A 22,622-nucleotide genomic window follows, 5' to 3' on the forward strand; every position below is an offset into this window, starting at 1 on the left:
GATCAGCTGCTGAAGGGGCTAGCAGTGAACTTCAAAATGTGCAACTTAGGACACTGGGGCTAAATTCAACGTGTAAAGAGGAAGCTGAAAGGAATAGGCTGGCTTGTTACCAATTATGTCCAACCACCAGTCCTTTGGTTGTTCTTGTGTGGCTTTTGGAAGAAGTTGCGGAAATAATCCCATGGTATAAGAATCAGGGCTTCGACAAAAAGACAAAAATTATTTAGGGGTTTCTAGGTTGTACTTGTGTGGCATTTGGGCTCCAGTTGTTAGCAGCCAGTGTTTTTCAAGGTGCTTACTAAAGGCTATATAAAGAAAATATTCCTTAAGCTGACTTCTCTGGGCATTTTGTTTAGCTCTCCCTTTCTGTTCAGTGTCTATTTTATCTTTGATATGTCTAATGTGTTTTTCATAGAGGAATATCAAATATGGTGCCATTCATTTTAAGGGCCTGTATAATCAGTTTTTTTAGGGATTTGAACAGTGTACCAATCCATAAACACAATAATAAAGAAAAACATAAATAGAAATACAAAAGGGAGGGAACATAAAAATACAGAACCAAACACACTATACAATGTCATATGTGACACTATAATATGTAATATGTCAATGTTATACTTCTAAGGAATTTTAAAGTGCAAGAACTAATGTCACCTCCACTAAAATAACTAGAACAGATCATAGGGCTCTTTAAAGTTCAGAACACGTGAAATTTTTTTACTCTCCCATATGGTGGCCTGTAGCGTTGAAAATTCTACATATAAAGCAGCCAACAAGTGACCTCTGAAAGAAGTTTTGGAAATAATCCCAAGGCATAAGAAACATTGCTTCAACAAAAAGACAAAATTATTAAGGGGTTTCTAGGATTTGATAAAATGAAAACTAGTAGTTCGGGTCATACTGGTGAAATTTATAGTATGAAAAAAAAACAATAGAAATTGATTTAAAACTAGTGGATTTCACATTTTTTTCCTTCAATCATTCTGGTGTAACAAAGGTTCTCAGTGGAGGTTTGGTCTGTCAGTTTCCTCTTGCTAATTTACGTATTGTTTTGCTGGAGATTGCATATCCGCACCCCCTGCTTTACACAATGCAGCCAATCATATGCTAATGTGGATGTAAATGAAACTGTGCAAGGGGAAAAAATATCATGACTGTTGGCAGACTCTCTGTCATCTAGTTCTAAAGTTAACCCGTTCAGTTACTTGAAGATTTAAAAAAATGGGTATATTGATTTAATAAATTAGTGGGGTTATTTCTAAAATCTGATTTAGCAGGAAAAAAAATACCTGTCTTTCCTTTACTGTAAGCTGGAACATTAAACCAGACTTCTCCTGACAGATAAAAAATTCATAGTTTAATCCAGTTATGTATTTATTAAACATTAATTAAGTATTTTACATACACTAGCATAAGTACCTGGATCAGTCTTGATATAAGCTTTCCAAAATCCTATGCACAACAGCTATCAGACTGGGAAAAGGAGGGGCACCTCTCAGCCATTCAGATATCTTTTTGTTGTTACTGCGCTGTCAGCATAAATCTTTGAACATACTCAGGGAAAGTCAATAGATGGTCTCATTACTATTATACTGATACTTCTTGTCTAATTAATGGTTGTGTAAGGTCTTGGACCAGGTGATTCTTCACCCTTGCAGGGCAGTTTGTAGAGAGATGCATACCTTGGTGTGTGATTTGGCTAAATTGGCTGGATCACAGGGCAGGCTGAACAGAATTATAAATTAATTATTTGTCAAGGTAAACTGTAACATTTATATTTTTAACACGTTTGCCTGGACTTTATATTTTAAGGTGAACTACAGGTATATAAAGGCACAAATTATTACCGCTATGCATTTATTAAAATGCAGGTACTAATATTTATTCATTTATTGACATTAGCCTATACAGCAGCAGCTGGTAAAGCTAGGGGCATTACTGGGAGCTATCTAGTTGTCCTAAATGGCAGTTTGATGACAAGGAAAATGCTGATAGAAGAGAGCACAGAAAACAGAGATATGAGTTCTGTAGGTGAGATGGACAGTATAAGCAGAAGTTTGTGGTGAAACTGTAGCTCTTCCCAAACTAATATTTTTTTTCTGTCAGATGCTGGAAGGCATACCAATGAGATATCTTTTTTATATAGCTGAAAAACTTTATCAGAGCAAACCCTGTATTTAAGTTCTTGGGTCTGAACACCTTTTACTGGTCACCAGATGGGATCCAACTTCTTCCCTCTTGGGCTGTTTCTTCATTATATTATCATGTAGATTGCAGCAGAAGGTAATAGAACAAGCAAATGTGAGAAGGAGCACTCAAAATCCTTAGGAGGATGGGAACAGTGTCGGTAGTAAAATTCAGATTCTATTTTGGGTAGAAAATACCTCCTTCCTCTGGGTTCTCCTCCACTCCCATTACCTAAGCCCCTGCTTTCAAGTAAAAGGCATTGTGTTCAGGGGCAGGGCCATGACTCCTTGTGCTCACCACCTGTTCTTAACCTCTCAACCTGAAAGATATATTGCAGGGCATGACTAGTGTTTTTTGTTGTTAACACCTTGGAAATGTTAAAGCGTACCTAAACTCAGAATTTTCACTTTACATAAAAGGTTAGAGAACCGCCCCCAACTCTCGGCTGCCTAGGCGGTCGAGAATTGTTGGGAGCGCAAGGCCTCACGGGATACCTACGCCAGACATCTTGGGCATGCGCAGAAGAAGCCTTGCTGAGAAGAAGAATGCGCAGTCTGACCTAGGCGCGAGATCCGGTGACGTAGGATGAAGAACCTGGAAGAGAAGAACGAAATGGGAGCGCCCGGATGCTGAGACGACGTGGGACCCGATGCAGGATACCCCCAGAGTGATCAGACTGCCCTGCGGGATTGAAGGTAAGTGTGTTTTTGTTTTTTGAGTTTAAAGTGTAGTTCCTCTTTAAGAAAATAATAGACTGGAGTGGGGTTTTAAAGCATTTTTATTAAAACTAGTATTTAAGGTCAATCTTAACGGTTTGCAGCACTTCATGATATCAATGATGGCCACAAAACAGCCTTGTCCACCTTCATCCCCTTTGCCTCTTGCTGTCTTTTCATTGTTTATGGTTCTTATCTCCATTACCCAAAACACCTAAAGCACAAGATGAGATCACGTGACCCATATTCCATAAAACACCTTGTAAACTGGCCCAGAGGTTTTGTCTCTAACCAGTGAATATTCATTACATGTTCATCTTGAAATATTAATTTCAATATCTTTGTTCCTACAGCATTAAAAAGAGATTAGAGCTGAAATTGTCATTTTAAGTCCCAAAGACACACTTAAACAGGGTCATTTCCCAGTGGGAATGGGGGAAAACATGTCTGCACATTGGCTCCTTTCGCATATTATGCCACAAATGAGAAGATATGTTTAAATCTGGCAGGAAGACACGTACAAGCCACATGTGACAGATTAAACAGTGAGGCCGCAGACAGCTGTCATGTGTGAGATGTTTTCCAGCCTTATACTGTGATCTCCAGATGAGCTGACAGTAAGATGGGTTCACACATAACAATGATTGAGGTTAATGGTATAGTGTGCAGCTGAGAGAACATTAACAAGAGTGCTACTGATTGTTGTTTAGTTGAAAAGAATGTCCACACCAGAGCTAAAAATGTGTTCAGTTCTCTGTATTTCGGATTGTGCAATATCTGCAGTATGTCTTGTTGAGCATTAGCTTGCAAGACTGTAAATCAGTTTTGGGCAACTAACTTTACATATGAAGCCGTAAGTGCAGAGTGTGATATCAAACGACCACACAACGATTTTCATGGAATGTAGTGCTACAGGAAGTTGTCAGACTAAAGACATGTTAGGAGATTGCAGACATGCTATAGGCGGGGGATGTGGAATGATTTAGGCGACCATCATAAAATGAATATGTTTTACATGAAACTACTAAACATCACAACTATCCCAGCCCTTTTACAAGTCAACAATTCCACATTTTTGCTACCCACAGCCCTAATAAAATTGACTGTCGCAACATTTGATTTCTTTTGGCAAGATTCTGTTAGGGGATGCCTTTATGTGTGGCGATCCAATGTTGGGTGCCATTGCAGCGTATTATGTCCAGCGATGTCATTTGCAGCCGCAAGGAGAACTAGAAGATAGCAGCAGCCCCTGCTTTCCCTGCTTCAGCTGTGCAGCTTGATGTATTTTATCGACATCCCCACCACCACTATGTGAGGCTGTGCACTGGACCCCGACTGTGTTTTGCCCTTGTGTACTTTTGGATGGATTAACTGGGTATGACCTCTGCTGTGTATTCTGGACTTGTCTCTGTTGGAATCTTGGTACTGCTTTATCTGTGGGCTCCTGGTTCTCTGCCAGCTCTTCCCCAGACACCATCCCTTGTGCACTGGTGGCAACCGTGCGCTGGGAAATGCAAACAAGTGTCCTGAGGCTAAGCGGGGGCTTGCCATATTTGAGTGTGACGTTAGGTTAGGGGACTGGTGTCTGGTGAGTACTCTTGGTGGACCAGGGCCTTACAGATTAGTTATTAAAGATCAAAGTAAAAAAAAAAAGCACAGAGAAAGTAGAATGGTGTGAAAAAAAATCACCTCCTTTAAAGGAATCCACTCCTTTAATGGCCTAAGTAATTGCCAAAATAGACCACCATCTTTAGGGGCTCCAAAGGCTGCAGAGTAAGAGACAAATGACTGCCTGCGCCATCCAGACTGCAGGTTGGGTAGGCAAAGGTAAAAATATCTAAGCATGCAGGTTTTTTCAATATAGAAAAGACAAGCTTTTTCAACTCCCTACGTGCACGTTCCATCATTTTTGTATAATACACCAAGCTACACAAATCCTGCAGTGTACAATTTTGCCTTATGCCCAGATGACTCAATTCCCATTCATGTCACCACTGCCTATCGACAATACTCAAAGCTACTGAAGCTGAAGAGGAATGGAGGAAGATGTCCATATCGGTGAGGGAGCTTGAGGACATTGCTTTGCTGGAGGTTCGCTGAATATAGTTTTGCTATAAAGTTTGCTATAAGTGAAACTGTTGGGGAAATACAAGAAATACACATGATGCATTGCATCCCTTGCTTTTACACAGCCATTTTTGTTTTTTTCCCCAAAGTAACATAGTTTAATTAACTGGTGATCCAGTGGGTCCGGTGTTTATCCCACTAAACTATGCACTATTCATTACTTGGTGAGATGCTTGTCACTATAATGCCCTGCTCATTTTAAATGGGTATTTAGTTTTATTGCATGGTGATCAGATCTGTAAATCTGTTGCTTTCAGCTTTCTTTAATTTCTTATGCCAATGACATTTTAAGAACTGCCCAGAGACTGCAAATCTTCATCCTAGTGCCATTTGTAAATGGCACAGGAATCAGTGGTTACATGGGCAGTATTCAAGATAGACCCCTGATTATTAATGGCAGTCATCATCCAGCCCAGCAATAAAAAGGATTATCACTTGGGTTTCTGAACTTGGTACACTGTGCTCCATAGGAGTGCTTGTAGCAGATCACTGTAAACACAAAGGGTCTGATTTATTAAAGCTCTCCAAAGCTGGGGAAGATACATTTTCATCAATGAAAATTGGGTGATCCAGCAAACCGGGAATGGATCTGGTCCAGGATTGAAAACATTTGCTAGCAAATAGCAAATGAATTTGAAGAAATCAATTCCAGGTTTGTTGGATCACCAGCTTCACTGTTTGTATGTGCACCCGTCTTCATTTTATATTAACTTTTATGTGTTATTTCCTGATAATTTCATTTAGGTAAACATTACAGCATATTTCATTTACCTGGTGTACTTAAAAATGCTGTTGTTTCTCTTTAACATACACGTAACCGGTGATCTTGCTGGAGCTTAACAGATCAGCTTTGTTCAACAATGCGTTGATTATTTTAATAATAGATACAGGGAAAAAGCAATCTTCCTACACACTTCCCCTGATCTCCCTGTGGAATCACCTTCTGTGAGAAGCCATTTACTCCCACAGAGTACTGTAGAATCTCCTTCTTAAACATACAATTTGTGATACAAACCTCATGCTGATAAAACTTGTATGCTTGAAAAAAAGTAATTAATGCATAATGAATAAAGCTAGGGAGCATCAGCTCTCATCATAAGAAGCAAAGATCCATTGGTTCCATAGCAGCGGGGCACTTGAAAATAACCTACACCCCCTACAGCATCCTAACAAGCTGTGTAACAAACTTTGTTTGTTTTTAAAGGTGTGTCATTATAATTTAAAATGAAAATGAGTAAACAGAATTGCGGTTGAAATACATACTTTGCAAAATGGGTGATTCCCTTGAGCTAGTTTTATGTTCCCAGAGCACCCCTGCAAGACAGCATAGCCAGTTTGGTAAAAAACAATGTTCTTTAATACTTGAAATGAACCTTTGCTTTGCCCATATGGAGCTTCCCGTCTCTCATCAGCATATACTTATCTTTTCTTTGTATTCAGAGGTATTTATAAACATGTGACCCACTCATACTTTCCCATGTGACAGCACTAAGTGCATCTTGATTTGCGTAGTGCTGTCATGGGGTCAAGGAACCAATTTATAAGCTCCAATAAAGAAAACCAGTGATTTCTTCCCCCAGTCCTAGCAGCTAAATAGAGTATTGGGGGTGCTGAAGAAGAAGGATTTATGCTCATGGGGAAGGAGGAATAATCTCAAATGTTTACTAAGCAGTACACATCAGTAGATGACTTGGAAGTAGAACACATCTACAACATGAATAACAGACAATAAAAAAAACTTCTATCTGTAATGTAATAATTATTGTAATGGAATACATTGTCATTATAATTTTGGGTTTTGTCCATAGCCCTACACAGATCTGCTAATATTAAATTTTCTTTACAAGTCAACCTATTAAGAAAAAACGGCAGTTACGAGAATGTAGCCTAACCATATAATACTTCCAGAAATGCTTAAAATGGTAACCTCTTTTTTTGAACCTTATTTTAACAGAAAAAAAGTTACTGAAAAACTCAAAAAGTTAGCTGAAAGTGGCCTTTAATTTGTTTGTCTCTAATTTAAAAGGATCCATTTATAAAACAATCTTACATTTACTGAAACATTCGCTAGTGGAGAATCAATTGCTGCTTTTGAAACACATGGATCTTAAAGATTCCCCACCATAGAATGTTTAAGTGAATGTCTGATCCACTGAATTATGGACCCCAACATTTTCATGTAGCCAAAACTTTTCTTTTTACATTGAATTACAAAATAATAAAATGTTCTCCTGGTAATTTTTGAATGAGAGGAATTTCCTTTTTCAGTAACTTTCACCCAAGTATTTATCCCCATTGAATGACTAATACATCTTTTTAGCCATAAAAATATGGCAACTACATATGCACCTCCAGGTGAGACTAAAATCCACATTACAAATTGCAATACAGGTGCTGGATTGACTCTTCTCCACCAATGCAATCTGTTTGATCAGAAACAAGGACCTTGCATACTGAGATGAAAAACAAGATTCATCTTTTTTTTTCAAATATTAACCAGAAGGAATCTCTCTTCTGAGACCTCCTACTCTATGCACAGCAAAGCCCTTGTGATACACGCCAGCTAAGCTTGTTCCTTTTTGCCATTTTGCCAGGGGAAGATTGTTTTGCACTTCGGTGTGCAGTGTTCTATGGGCATGATAATTAGAAAGCCAGATAATGGACTTAAAATCTGCTGATGAGTTCTTTCCAATGAAAGATAATCAAATGATTTGAAAATGCCGTTGTCAGAGAGGGACTTGCTAGTGTTGTGGGAAGGCAAAAACACAAACTACTGCATGCCAATCTTACTATTTTAGATAATAGAAAACCGGTAATTTAACCTACCCTTGGCAGCCTAAATGTTGAAAAGAATTGGAATTAAGGAGAAATTGTTCAGGCAAGTGTAAGAAAACAGAATGAACAGATATTATAAAAAAAAATATTTTGTTTTAGCCTTTACTACTAAGTTTAGTTTAAGACAATATTAAAATAATGTCAACTGATCATGTTGCCCTGGTAAAACAAAACAGACATACCATTAAATTGATATATCATAAGCGGTGTAATTCCAATGTTAATTACTGTTGCCTGCCATTTTTTTTTCAAAATATGTCTTTTTCAGTATATTGCTGTGCTCAGTTCACCAACCTTTTTACCACTTGATTTCCTCTGTAATGGTAATAGCGATTTTAATATATTACAGACAGTTTTTCCTCGATCCCTCATATGTTGGGAATATATGCCATTTGGGTAAAGCTGTCTAAGAAGCATCAATGGATTATTGAAACCTTCTTTTATTAAAGCTTCAGGAAAAAAAATGAATTTCCTAGGCATAGGCAGCACAAGACTATCTTTCTAATGGAAATTTTCTCACCGAGCTTTTAATCGTTTCACATATTTATTTTTACTTATTCACACTTGGGAGATGAGCTTTATTTGTGCTGCTGTGGAGGGAAGATTACCAAGCTCACACGGAGCCTTTAACAGTCTAATTGCAATGAGATTTCAAGGTTTCATTTTAGGCGACAGTGCTTCATAGCAAGGTTTAGGACAGCTGATGAGGAAAAGGGCTAATGGTTTAACAGAGGCATAAGTTTTTAGAAAGGATCAGTATTTTAACTTTATTTTATAGTCCATTAAAGTGGACCTGAACTTAACACACTGACACATTTCTGCTAGTAGTATACTTCCTGTTTTAGAATAACAACACTAACTCACTGTACTGAGTTCCTCTACAGTAAAGTCCCTCTAAAACAAAGTGTGTTAGTGCTACAGGACACCTCTCTCCCTCTGTATCTTAATTACATAGGGGACTATGTTCTTTAATTCACAAAGGCAATCTGAACAGGACGCACTAAGGGCAAAGAAGGGCAAAGAAATGTTGTTAGAGTTTATATATACTTTTTAATATTTTTTATTAAGTAATTCCCAATCATTTTAGATCTACTAACAATAATGTAAAAAGAATGTTAGAGTTGTGATTCAGGAAAACAACATTTCTAAATTACTATAAGGTAAAAAATAAATAAATATGATAAAAAAGTAAAAGATCACTTCATACAGAGAACACCAATATATGTAGTATGTCAAAATGAATGTGTAGGTTGCAAAGGTGAACCTGGGGGATCCATTCCAGGTTTGCTGGATTCCCCAGGTTCACCCATGATAATTTATGTTACTTTAATAAGTCAGGACCTTTGTGTAGATCAGTGGAGACACTGGTGCTCATTAACACCACTTTGCCCCTCTCCTCGTGATTTAAGGCAGCTCCTTTTATGTGCCTCCTCACTCACAGGAACTGTAATCAAGAACATGGTTTTTGTGATATTCCTTTTCACTAAGCTGAAAAAACAGTGGAACCCAGAGGCAGGGTGGGGAATCAAAAGTGCCGAGCAGAGAATGAGAAGGACCATTATTACCCAGATAGGGCTGGGAGAGTGGTGCCCTAAAGGATGTGTGAAAATACATTGGACGTTAGGGAACCTCTGCAACGTGACCAAATGTTGAAGTTTTTAGGTTTCTCAATAACAACTTGTTTACTGCTTTGCATTTAGAATTAAGTTCATAACTTATTTTTAGCACATGTGCAGACCTTTCAGATAAAAAGGATGGTCCGTTGTTTACTGTACCTCTGGATAAAAGTTCAAAAACACAGGAGAAGAAGTACATAAAGGGTCAGATTTTTTAAAGTTCTTCCACACTGGAGAAGATAGACAATTACCTGGTTTCCTGGATCCCACAGGTTCTTCCTAAATAGTCTATCCTTTCTGGTCTTGGAAATCTTTAATAAGTCAGGTTTATTGTACTCACTCTTCCCCAGGCATCCCCATGTGGTGCCCAGGGAAGAATGATGTCCTCCCTTAGATCTTTGGATTCAGTGAGCATCAGCATGTTCTGGGGATGTTATTACTCTCTCCTCTAGAAGATGATGAAAGGTAAATATATTATCTTACTTTTTTCCCTTTCAGGTGTAAATCTTTTAGTATTTCAGAAAGGGGAAGGGTCAGACATAAAAGGGGACGTTGGATATAGTGCAAGGTTCGCTTTTATGTGATTATTGGTTTTTGAAAATACCATTTCCAGTACTTACTGTAATTCACAAAGTAATTACACAATCTAGCTTACTAACTAACTAGCTAAACTAACATAGATGAATGTATTTTAGAAGAGTATGCTGTGAACCTATTGTTGAGTCAGTACACGTAGAACTCAAGAAAAAGCAAACTAGATTGGCCAATTTCCCAACTTTTGGTTCTAGATGTACTAGCATGCTAACTATATATTATTTGTATTTGGCATACCATCTAGTCTGGTCGGGTAAGCCTGGTCAGGAAGGTGGACAATAGCACTAGCTAGGTGGCTTAGGAGGGGAGATGTATACCACAGATATACTTTAGAGTGAACTTTATCAGGGACATATGGATTGGGTACAATTATTGGGTACAATCTTTATATCACTGTTTTACTAAAGTCATTCTGGGTCATATCTTGCTTTGGATAAACCAATCTGCTCATCTCTAGCCACTTTGAAATATAACTAAATTACTCTGTAATAAAATACAGGATGCATTACACACTAGGGATCCATTTTGCTATGAAAGACACTGGCTGTTCATCACCTGACCTCTTTACAGAACATCTACAACCATAAATGTCAATCTCAAAGACAATGCATTAGAGGTCTGTAACTAGAGGAAACGTAGACAGAATCATCAATGGTTAGTGAAGACCTACACATGCCTTTTAATTTCCTCCAATGTATGCCTGCAGCTAGTTTAATCTAACTAGACTAACCTAGTACTTTCACTAAATTACAGGTAATGTGTAGGTACCCAGAGGTATCTGACCATCCGTAACACAGTCTTACCTAAGCTTCCTTACCACCATCAGGCAGAAGGAAATTAAACAAATGGACTAATTTTGTTTTTTTAGGTTAGGTTAGCTGAAAACAAATCCAATCATCCTGGTCTAAACTTGTTATTATTTAACTATCTTGTAGCTGTGGCTTGTTTTTAAAGGACAGTAGATCTTGCCGTTTCACTGTGTAACTCCAGCTTTATTAAATAAAATGTATTAGTCCAGCATTATTAAAAATAGAAAAAAGTTATTCCGCTGCCATACAGAACTTCAGAGGAAAGCTGTTGCTCCTCAGAACATTTTTTTTCTGGCACAAGATGTCCTTAGCATGAATTAATCAATATACACAGCTTAGGTTTACATTATATCTACACTACATGGCACTTACATCATTACCATTCAGTGTAGAAAAAAGCAGTGTTTTTCAACTTTTTTTCCTTAATACAGTATATATAATGACAATATAGTTTCTCAATTTATTTATACGCAGTGCGAAACCTGGGCCTGTTTAGAAGACTTGGATCAAGGGTGCCCACACGTTTTTGGCTTGCAAGCTACTTTTAAAATGTCCAAGTCACAATGATCTACCAACAATAACAAGGCTAAACATATATTTATTTATATTATATATATACACCAAGTATACTTTATATTTAAAATATGGCACAATACAATTCTTTTTTTATTTGTTTACTTTAGTTCCGCTTTTAAATGATCCTTTTGCAGATTAAAGTTCTCTTTAAATATTAAAAACAAATGAACATGTGCAAACTCCTGGCTCAAAAAGTTTTATGTGTTATTATCCCAATCACTCCACTAGCTGTGCGTAAGTGTAACATAGGGCTTTAAAGAATCAAACCTTGAGACTCCCAAATTTAATTCAACAAAATTACACCCGCCACATCCTGAAATTACCAAGAAAATAGAAAAAGAAAAGGTGAGAGACTTTAAATATATAAATAACAGTTAAAAAAAAATTCAACAAAACCAGTAACATTGAACAATCTTTAACCCCCTGGGCGGTAACCCCGCGTGTGATTCGGGGTAGAAAAAAGATGCTAAAAGTGGTAACCCCAAGTCACACTCGGGATAGATAAACCTATAGGAAGTAATAGTAAATCGCTACTCACCTGATCCGCCGGCGTCCCGAGTCGTCCTTCTCTGCGATGTCCGTCTTCTTTCTTCCTCCGGCCAGCTTCCTCTGCACTTCATAAATCACCGGGGAGTTCCTATTTCTTTTGCATTTAATACAAAATAACTGTATTGAATGCATTACAGTGGATTTATGTGTAAAAGCAGTACATTGTCTTTCATGAACATTTATTTTACAGTATAATATAATAATAATATTACTAATTTTTAAAATAAGAAAATTTAAAAAATGTAATATTTTTTATAAATTTAATTTATTTTGAGATGATTTTGTGTTTCAAACTTTTTCATACTAATATTTTTTCATACTATCATATTATTCAGTAAAATACATTTTTGTAAAAAAACAATTTACCGCTTTTAGACATATAAATCCGGACAGAAATGAACCACCCAGGAGGTTAATATAAAAATTAATGATAATTCATGCATATGTGGTTTGTATGTTTTGTTGTGTTATCGTTTTTTGTTTTTAAATTTTATAATAAATTTTCAATGTTACTGGTATTGTTTGAAGAATAACATTTGGTGACAAGTGAATATGGCTTTATTATGTATGTCTTTACTTATTATTATGGCTTTATTCTTTTCATACACACTGTAATAATGTATTTGTCATTGAAATCTCTGCAACTAACAATGCATGATAACATCTAATATTTTTTTGTAGATGTACACAGTAAATGGTAAATTGCTGATTGTTTTATTGTTTTTGTTTTAACAAGAAACTCTTACTCTAATTTGTTTTCATAAGCCTGATAAATCTAGCTTCATTTATCAAAATCTGCCATGTTCTTACTTTTAGAGCACCATGGATCTTAAAAGCTTTCAACAACTAAACTAAATGGATGGATTCAAGTTTTATGCCAGTAAGAAATTTAACCACTTGCTGCCAACCAACCACTTAATCTTACATTTTTTTTTCTTACATGTGATAATCTGATGTCAGCAATAAAAAAATATGTGTATCTATTTATTTATTTGGATTGAGTGGGTGAACATTGGAACTAGAGCTCACCCTGAATGTTAGACAACGATACAGCTAAACTGCAGCCTTATCTCCAAATCTCACATCAACTGTGCAGACTCATCTCCTGTACTGAATTTGCTTTGACACCAAAAATAACGTAAAATATAAATTCCTTTTGAATTTAGGAAATATTTAATTGCCATTTAGTTCAGTCCCAGAGATAAGTAATTTACAAATACACTGAATTCAGTGTCTTTTAGTTAGCAGCTACTGTCTATGATTCTAAAAATCATTATGATTTGGCAAAACAAATATCCAGCCAGCCACATCTAATATAAGGTTTTAAACCTAAACTCCAGAATAGTATACAAGGCACACATTTTATGCAGTTCTGTATTTCTTAATAGATCATTTCTTAATACATCATTATGGTAAAATGCAAACAAGTGTAAGAGTTTCATGTGACCTATTTTAATCCCTTATATTGGTTTAACAGGTAGCATGCTAATAGGAAAAGAAAGCAAATCTACCCAGTCAGTTTGGGGAAGGGAAAAGCTATGTTAATATTACCTAATTGTGGCAGCAAAAATAAGGTTTCTTGTCCTGCTAGATATTGTTCTGTATGGCAAGGTTGTGTAAATCTCTGAACTAAATAGGTGTAAAACAAATCAATTGGAAGCTAAACAATTATTTTAAAGATATTTAATCTGTGTTTTAGGCAGGGTTAGTTTAGTATTATCTAAAGTTTAGCTTTGATTTTAAAGTTTTTAAAATAAAACCACACAAAATCTAGTAACAAGCAAGACCAAGGAAAATAAAAAAATGAAATTGTTTTGCTGTTGTCTTCGTTGACATTGTAAGTGCTGGTTAGCCCTGGATTCTCCTTTTTCTGACTTCAGTACACATTAGTAAATCAGGAGGAAAGTGTCTGGAAATTAGAGCACGACAGGCGAGCCACTCGACCAATAATTGTGTGCTGACATAATATTTCAGGTTCAGCTAAGCTAATACACCAAACAAGCGTGAAAACAGTAAAAGCACCCATCCCGACTTCATAAATAACAACACCTGAGTGCAGCTGTTCATGTCTCTGTCACATTCTTAAGAATCTATTTATTAAACATTCTCCAACGTGCTTCTGTAATTGACCATGGATGAGAGTCACGCACCTGGGCTCTCAGAATTTATGACTTTTTTTTATTAAAAGGAAAACCTTTTAGCTTGTTACTCTTTTCGGGTTTATGCTTTATTTCACTGTGTATATAATGCATGCCATTGGAGTCGTGCATTTGAATGAAGTAATTCTGTTTACATAAACTGTGGGACAAGGATTATTGGGGGATAGATTTGTTTGTGAGTTTTTGCAGCAGTTATGATTATTTGACATTCAAATTTAGTCTTTTATTTACCAGCAGTGTTAACTATGCTGTGCTATGTTTATTTCAGTTTCTTACCAAATCCTGTTAAATCCATTTCTCAAGATTGAATTCGCTTTTGCCTGTTTATACTTTTTATTTATTTTTTTAAATTCATGTAGAAATAAATTAAAAATGCAAAATTGATGTGCTCTGCATTATCACTTTTTTTACACAGTAGGTCATATTGAAAAAAGACATAAGTCCATCAAGTTCAACCACTAGGGAAATAAACATATCCCAGATATAAAACCCTATAAGACATAGTTGGACCAGAGGAAGGCAAAAAAAAACACTGGTACAATTTGCTTCAACAGGGGAAAAAAATTCCTTTCTAATTCCATGAGGCAACCAGATGTTCCCTGGATCAACGGTCGTTGTTATTTTTTCTTTAAATCCCTAATACCCCGTTATATACTGCGCTTCTAGAAAAACATCCAACTTTTTCCTAAAGCAATCTATAGTAGTTGCTGAAACTACTTCCTGGGGGAGCCGATTCCACATTTTCACAGACCTTACAGTGAAAATGTGACCTTTTGCATTAAAACAAACTGATTGTTAGCAGTCTTGTTTAGAATGTACAATGGTACTTGAAAGTTTGTGAGTCCATTAAAATTTTCTCTATTTTTATATAATTGAGACCTAAAACATCTGATTTTAATAAAAGTACAATTAAAAAAACCTAGTTAAACAAATTAAACAAAAAATATTATGTTTGATCACCTATTAATTGAAAGAAACATTTAATAATGTATCTGTTTGTGGCAAAAATAAGTGAATTTAACTCTTAGTATAAGGTGTTGCCATCCTAAATGTTAGCTGTAATAGTTGATTAGTCCTGCACATCAACTTGGAGGAATTTTAGCCAATTCCTCCATACAAAACAGCTTCAGATCTTGGATGTTGATGGGTTTCTTCAAGAAAGAACTGCTTGCTTTAAGTCTTTCCGCAATAGTTTGATCCAATATACACATCCACAAATGTGTTTTATGTGTGATCAGGCTTTGCTGGATAAAGAACATCGTCTTTAAATAAAACAGGATCTCTCACTCACCTGATTGTCATTCTGTTGATTGAAAACACCAGACTGTGACTTCACCTACAAAATATATGATCATATAATAATTTTTGCTTGGTTTGTTTGACTAGGTTTTTTGCATCTTCTTTTAGAACTTTCAAAATCAGATGATGTTTTAGGTTACAATCTTATAAAAAATTAGAGGGTTCCCAAACTTTCAAGCACCACTGTACATATGCACTGTTCAGTGTACGTTCCAAAGCATCTCACATTCTACCATTACAGTGGACCAATTTACAATAAACAAAATGTGCAGAAGGAAAATACGAGAGCTTGTCAACAATCATCGAATCTCACATGCACAAAAGGATGCAAAATTCATTAACATGCCGGCATATCTGCTAGCAAATGCTGTCCATGGTGCTGAAATTATGTTTTTTCACTTTCAGTTTTAGAAATTTACAAATTTACAAATGTACAAATTTAAATGGAAAACAAGTGGAAAAAGTGTTTTACCCCACTAAGAGCTTGCTAGGCCACCATATAGCTTGGTAGCTTCATAAAAAGGGAGCTGCAAATGTACAGATTTCCTCCCAATACCGGCCCCAAAACATTGAAGGATTTTTGAGAGGGTTTTCCTATGAGTAGTTCAATACATGATACTTGCACGCGGAGATTGTTCACCATGCACATGAAGACGCCACTGTCAGGTGATCACATTGTTGCCACGTTCAAAGTGTTTCATCCAGTTGGACATCCTCAGAAGCTTTTTGACATTTTCAAAGTTGCACATAGTTGCACTTAATGCTAATTTATGCAGTTGCTTTAAAATTTCTAGAATATTTATGATAATTTTCTAAATGTAAAATAAATGGTTTATTTTCTAAAAGGTATTTTTGCTGTATCATAATGTAACATTTGAGTAGGAAAGGAATTCATATGACAAATTCTATCAATTACCAGGATACAATATTTTTTTCAAAGCGACCCTTTAACATCTATCAGCATGTTGTCTAAATGATAATATGTAGTGCCTTGCTAGTGTTTCAAGATTATGATGAATATGGGTGCTGAAAATATAAAAAAAATACAAAAAATACCCATATTTTAGATAACATAAACTGTAAATGCGCTGTAGTTTAACATTTGGATACAAAATGTAGACATTGTGGTATGAAATGTTCTTGTAACACCAATTAAATTTGGATACAGAATGCAGACATTGTCTTGTGAAACGTTCCTGGAACACAAGCTGCCCATTGCTTTACAAGTGTGTTTGTAAAATGTGTTAGTATTTAAATCTGTGGGAGATGCGGCTGTGACCTGTGTTTATCTTCCTGTAGGCTTCCCCATCACCGCCTGTTAGTGGCACAACCTCTAGACAAACCATTAAGGATAAGAGATATAAATACAGAGGAAAGTACACTAAGTGATTCAGGGAAAGGGTAATTTAACAACAGATTACAGTTTTGTGACTGCAGAGTGACATTTCATTTTCCCAGTTGTCCACAAAAGCTTTATATAGCAGTGACTGTAATCATTATTAACTGCCTCTTAATGGAATCCTGACTGCCAGCAGTAGCCTCTAACAGGTGATTATTTTCAGCCAGGACAAGGAGAACAAAGGGTCCCCAAAATGGTTTACAAAGGAGGGTGCTGAGTGCACAGTTGCAGGCTGCATGAACTATACTTTTATAATTATTAAAAAGTAACTCCACTATGTGGCCTGATTTGGGGGATTTTTTTAACAAGTCCTGTCCTGGGACAGGTAGCTAGTGGGGACAAGGACTGTAAAAAAGCTTTTGAAGTAGATTGAATGTTTTTTATTAGGAGAATTACCTTTACTCCCTGCCCCATAACAGGAAAAAATATCTTAGACAGTTGGCAACAGACTTGAGAAGGCTTACCGCTATGATTCACAGAAAGCTCCGTCTACTTGCTATGAGAGATTTTGGTACATTAATTTAGCACCTTAAGTTAAGTTGCTTGTATATTTCTGGAATATTTATAATCACTTTATGATGTCATTTATTGGTTTATTTTCTTAAGAGAATTATTGGTTTTGAGTATACAATGCTGTGTTTATATACTTTACATTTAAGTAGGAAAGTGTAAGAACCTTCAGTACTCACCAGACACCAATACCCCAATCTAATGCCGCAGTCTTCATCTATAGCAAGCCCCCCTTAGCCTAGGTAGACTGGTTGCATCTCCTAGCACTTGGTTGCCCCCAGGACAGGCAGAGTCGGGGTCACAGGCAAAAGGTCAGTCCAGGCAGCATAAACTCACAGGGTCAGAAACAGGCAAGGTCAGCAGCAGTAAATAACATGAATGCACACCAGCAGCAAGTCAACCTAGCTTAACGTGACTTGTAACTGGGAGCAGAGAGGCTATAAATTCCCAGCAGCCAATGGCAGCGTATGATAGAGTCAGGAACTAATCTGCTTCTAAAATCCCCTTCAGCTGTACACAGCCTCAGATTGTGTGGTGGAGATGCCGAAAAATACATCAGGCTGCACGGCTAAAGGGAAGCAGGGGCTGCTGCTATTTATTTCTTTGCTGCTGCAAGTGATATTGTTAGACAAAATAGGCTGTGTGGGATACTGCGGTGGCGCACAGCACAGAATCACGGGCCCGATAAGCATTTCCTAACAGAAAGGAATTTACTACTACTATCTACTAACTACTATCATTCAGTTACCTGGACCCTGAATTAGAATGCAGACACTACATTATAAAATGCCTTTGTACAACAAGCTGCCACTGTTTGGAGTTTCTTTAATGAAAATACACACAGTGTTTGCCTAAACCTGTTTTTTATGTACTCTTTACAGATATTTTCCCTTACTTCCTGTCCTAAAAATAGTTAAACAGGAAGTAAGGATCAATCTTCTGGTTGGCTGAAGTTTAAAACACACAGAGCCAGCAGAGCCACTTAAACCACATATGGAGCTAATCTGAACCATTGATCTGAGTGCTCCATAACGCCAGTAAATGTCCATTAGTTGAAGAGCACCATATTTCTGTTATTTTGAAATAGTTATTTGATACATTCGTGGCATTGTTTAGGTATTTGTAACATATTTCATGTAACTGTTTCATGTAACAGATTCCATATAACCAATTGCAGATTTTGGTGACTCAATCACAGACATGTGAGGTAAAAAATGGAAGTAAAAAATGTATACATTTGTAATTGGTGAAATGATGATGGTAACCAACTCTACATCTGCTGATCATTCCTCGTTTACCTACATGACAATTTCTACCTGTCAAAACTTATATATTTATGGTAGTATTACTTGTGCTCATTTTCATTTATTAGCAATTGTCTTTGCCAGATTATTTTAACATATTGAATACAATCTTTAAAGACATAAGAATATATATATATATATATATATATATATATATATATATGCTTTGATCATGATATCTAAATATGTTGTAGTAGTTCAAAATACCATATATGTTATTAAAAGGGGTAAATTGCTAATGTATACTTGACTAGCATTCCTATTACAGTAATGTTATCAGTTACACATGTAGACTAATAATACCACTGGTTATTATTATATGCTGTCATTCCCGGTGCCATACCAGCTTACGAAACAGAGTTTAGGGGTGTTAATTTAAAATAAAGAAACTTTGTGGGGGCTTGTCATTCCAGAAGAGAAGCACACTCAGTTAAACCACTTTCCAAAAATACTACCAACTTCTGTTGGATCAACCTATTATACTGTTATAAAGCAAAGTATTCATTTCTTAGTATATTGGCTATATCTTGACCTCATGTATCACCTCATGTATAATGTTCAACCTAAAATATTAATGTTAAAAACAATCGTTTTCAAGGGTACTATTGTTTAGGGATTTTTGCGCTATAGGCTTATATATTTTAATGAGTTCAGCCAAGGCTGCCCATCCGGCCCGCGGAGTTGTCAGATCTGGCCCTCTCCTCATTCCCCCTCTGCTCTCTCTGCTTGTTGTCTTGCAGGGGATGGGGTGCACACATCTCCTATGTCCCCTATATATCTTCTTTATTGAGATTGTGCTGGAGGAGAGGGAGCTGCTCCCCACCCACCTTGTACTGTGAGATTTAACAGAAGAGGAGGGAAATGTAGGATAAGTGGACTTTTGTGGCTTCCCCCCCCCCCCCCTAAAATGTTATCACTCCTACCATACAATGGTGTCTTGTCACATATAAATCGGTTTATGTTCTTTGATTTCAAATTTCTCCTGAAAGGGGAGCTGTAGATATAATACCATGTATGATAAGTGGGGACTCTTGTGGCTAACTCCCCCTAAAATTTGTTGGCTGCGGCGCCATTACAAGATGAGAAAAACTCTATCCATCGTACCGTACTGTGCAACCCTGTCACACATATCTGGGCATTTACTTCCTGTAAACTAAATTTCTCAGGAACAGGGAGATGTAGGACCCTGAAGATGTAGCAGTAAGGACATATACCCTTTGACTATCTGTTACAATATTTGCATTTCTCTGGAAGTATCCATTGCAGAGATTCCTGATTTGTCATCTCTTTTATTTGGTGCATGTATGTTACGGTAACTAAAAACATTTCAATTTAATTTAATTTTAAATTAAAAATATTCTAGTTTTAAACATACATCTTTATGTTTGTTTGCATTGTGGCCTACAAGTTTTATCCCAATGTCAACAGCTGCCCCCAAATGAAAAAAGGTTGGGCACCACTTAGTTAAGCAATGCCAACTTCCTTTACCCCCCCTAGCGGTATTCCTGAGTGTGTCTTGGGGTGAATTTTACCTGCAAAGAGCGGTAATCCTGAGTCACACTCGGGGTCACTTTAAACTAAAAAAATACCCACTTACCTTGCTCCGTTGTCGTCCCCCATCATCCTGCTGGTCCCTGCAGGTCCTGGGTACACATCCTCCAATCTCCACCCGGCAAATGCAGCGACGATCTCCAGGATTTCCCGGTGACGTTGGTGCATGCGTAGGTGCCGGCGGGCGGATCGGTGGGAAATTCAAATAATTTTGTATTGGAGTCAATACAAAGTAGCTGTATTGAGTCCAATACAAAGAAATATTCATATAATATATATATAATTATATTATATATATATTATACATGCTACTGTACACTTACATTACATGTTTAAATATTTTTTTTATTTTTTTATTAACAGATTTTTGTGAATGTACCTTCATCAAAATCAGGATTGTGGTGCGAGTTAGCCAGAGGACATTCTAGCAGAAGGCTTCCACTGTCCTCTGGACATAGAAAGATCATTTCCAGCCTTGCATGATAGAGAGGAGGCAAATTAGTGCTCTTCAAATGATCTACCTCTGATTGATTGAGCTTGATGGGGTAGAATCCTGAAAAGTCTTACAAAGCATACATACACACATCAAAATATGTGCATGCCAATTTTAGGTGTGTGGACCTCTACCCAGCTCTCATCTGCAGCTGTAATCCGTTGAAAGAACAATAGAGAACGCTCAGCCGTCATCCATGCAGAGGACTCCAGCTACCGATAAGAGCTGGGGACACAGGCTGCCCCCCCCCATTCTATAGCTGTGCTGTGGCTTCTATATAAAAAAAACTGCTTGGTAAAATATATCCACTTTGTGGGCATGTGTAACGACATCATGGGCACAGTGTGATATCTGTGTGTGAGAATTCTGCATGTCATATCTTGCAGCCTATGAGGACACTCATAGATAATAGTCCCAAAATATCTATGAAATCCCAGACCACCAAATTACCAGTATTTGAAGTGAACTGAACAACCTCCAAGAAATGTGGTTGATTAGTAGCCAGCAGGATCCTCAACAATTCAAGTAGTTGCAAACAAGGGCTTAGGACATGTGAAAGATTAAAGATGGCAAGTTCTTAAGCTGAGAAATATGAAAAGCAGCGTAAAAACACATGGCAAACACATGCTTGTTTGCAACGCATGCGTTGCTTGCAGCATGCTTGTTTGCAACGCATGCGTTTCAAACAAGCATGGTGCAAGCAACGCATGCGTTTCAAACAAGCATGGTGCAAGAAACACATGGCAAACACATGCTTGTTTGCAACGCATGCGTTGCTTGCAGCATGCTTGTTTGCAACGCATGCGTTGCTTGCAGCATGCTTGTTTGCAACGCAACGCAAACAAGCATGCTGCAAGAAACACATTCCAACATGGACAAGCATGAGTTAAATCTAGTAAAAAGAATCACCCACCCATCCCCCCCACCTCCCTCCCCACTCCCCCTAAAACTTTTCTAAAAAAAATCACTTACTTTAATAATAAAACGCAGCTCCCTCTCACCAAACAATGCGCGCGGCATGATGTCCTCTCTCTCCAACTTCCTCATTAACTCCCGCCTACTTGAAAACGTGGCCACGCCACGCATTTGCACGTGCGCCGGCTGTATGCGAATCTTTACCCGCATGTAGCCAGTATGCGCATAGTTACGCGCATATATTAACAATTACAACTGTCTTTTTAAACTGTGTTCTGAGCAATTGGAAAGGAGATGACAAATCCCCAAAAAACAAACAACAACATTTTAGAAATAACTTTATTTAAAATAAACATTTGCTAAAAGGTCAAAATAAAATCTAAAAACGTATCAAAAAATACATTAAAAAATACACATCACTAAAAATTTTACAGTAACAAAATTGAAAAGTTCAAACAAAACACATGTAAACCCACACTTCCATGTAAAGCCAAAATAGTTCAAAAATGTCCCAAAAAATTCAAGAAAATACTTAACAAACCAATATGCAATTTTGCCTTATCAAGGGTGGAAAAGCAGAGCAGAAAATCTTTATGCAGGATAAACATTGAAAAGTGGTACAAGGCAGAATTTGGCAATCAAACAATATGGCCACAAACACAATAACATCAAAATATACATCAAAACATTCCAAGTCCAAAAAAATAAAAAAGAAGCTATTGTGCTAAATGGCAAAAGTATCAAAAACAGCAACATAGAATAATTAGGATATCACACAAACCAACAGCCTCTCCAAGAAGAAAAAGACAAAAGGAAAGAGCAAGTTAAACTACACCTTTATATATGCTCAACTTTAAGCGCACATGTGATAGCATATCACTTGCAATTAGCACTTGCGCAGTCTGTCAAAATTGGCTGTTTGGCTTTTTTTGTACTTGGACATGTCATTATAACATTGTTCAATATGATCCTTTAGATAG

The 22,622-nt window shown here is 36.9% G+C and overlaps 1 protein-coding gene across 4 annotated transcripts in view; it reads left to right on the top strand.

Moving 5' to 3' along the window:
• Positions 1-22,622, top strand: part of SYT3 (synaptotagmin 3) — a 135,418-nt gene that overhangs the window by 25,313 nt on the left and 87,483 nt on the right. The window contains exon 1 of one of the 4 annotated variants that reach the window (XM_072425950.1): positions 12,823-12,892. The exons of the other annotated variants lie outside the window; for them this stretch is intronic. The gene's annotated coding sequence lies outside the window, so the exon portion shown is untranslated. Of the gene's footprint in view, positions 1-12,822; positions 12,893-22,622 lie in introns of those variants that run through there. 4 annotated transcript variants of the gene reach the window in all.

The sequence above is a fragment of the Pyxicephalus adspersus genome, chromosome 11 (assembly GCF_032062135.1).
Source record: "Pyxicephalus adspersus chromosome 11, UCB_Pads_2.0, whole genome shotgun sequence".
NCBI lineage: Eukaryota > Metazoa > Chordata > Amphibia > Anura > Pyxicephalidae > Pyxicephalus > Pyxicephalus adspersus.